Raw genomic sequence first — 880 nt, forward strand, 5'->3', positions numbered from 1 at the left:
TACAACAAAATAAGGAAATCGCTACATGAGAAATCGAGTGAATATCCAATGTTGTAAAAATTTGAATTTCAAACGATCATAAAAATTTAATTTGACTTTCTTATAGATATTTTTTGTTTGATAAAGGTAGACTAACGATTTTTAATATTTTTCATTTGCCTTTGAAACAATATACTAGGAGCCTTCTATTAAATTTTCAAGCTTTTTTATCCAACAAATAAAATTTTATTGATATTTTTAGAAAAAAAACTAATAAAAAATGGAAAATGAAAATGTCCATAATGAGCTCAAAATAAATCAAAATATTTTGAAAATATTATGGTGTATAGAAAATGCTAAGATAAACATTCAGTCAAAATTTCATATATCTACGGTCATTTTTTTTAAAGTTACACCAAAAACCAAAATCGATTTTCTCGAAAACAGATTTTGCGTAAAAATTCCCGTTTTTCCTTAATTTTTCTTTTGTTTTTCACGGCGCTTTTGAAAACTATTGGAAAAATTTTACTTTTGACCCCCCAAAGTACCAACTAGATTCACTTTCCTATCAGAAAAGGTACTGTTGAAGAAAATCCAAGCACTTTTACTGTCCTAAAACGTGATGACAGACACAAAAATAAAAAAAAAAATAAAAAAAATAAAAAAAAAAAATAAAAAAACACACATCATTGTAAAATCAATACATTCATCGTTCCACTCAGAATCTAAAAAAAAACACACATCATTGTAAAATCAATACATTCATCGTTCCACTCAGAATCTAAAATAATGACTTACTTAAATATATAAAAAACCAAAATTCTTTTTTTTTTAAATTGTCGATATTTTATCGAAGAATTTGTATAAACAAAGTCCCTCGACATTCCCTAACTAACATACC

General features: G+C 25.3%; 1 protein-coding gene across 1 annotated transcript in view; it reads left to right on the forward strand.

The window, feature by feature from the left end:
- Positions 1 to 880, forward strand: part of LOC103311969 — a 10,875-nt gene that overhangs the window by 2,260 nt on the left and 7,735 nt on the right. The window lies entirely within an intron of this gene.

Source organism: Acyrthosiphon pisum, chromosome X, assembly GCF_005508785.2.
Source record: "Acyrthosiphon pisum isolate AL4f chromosome X, pea_aphid_22Mar2018_4r6ur, whole genome shotgun sequence".
NCBI classification, from domain to species: Eukaryota; Metazoa; Arthropoda; class Insecta; order Hemiptera; family Aphididae; genus Acyrthosiphon; species Acyrthosiphon pisum.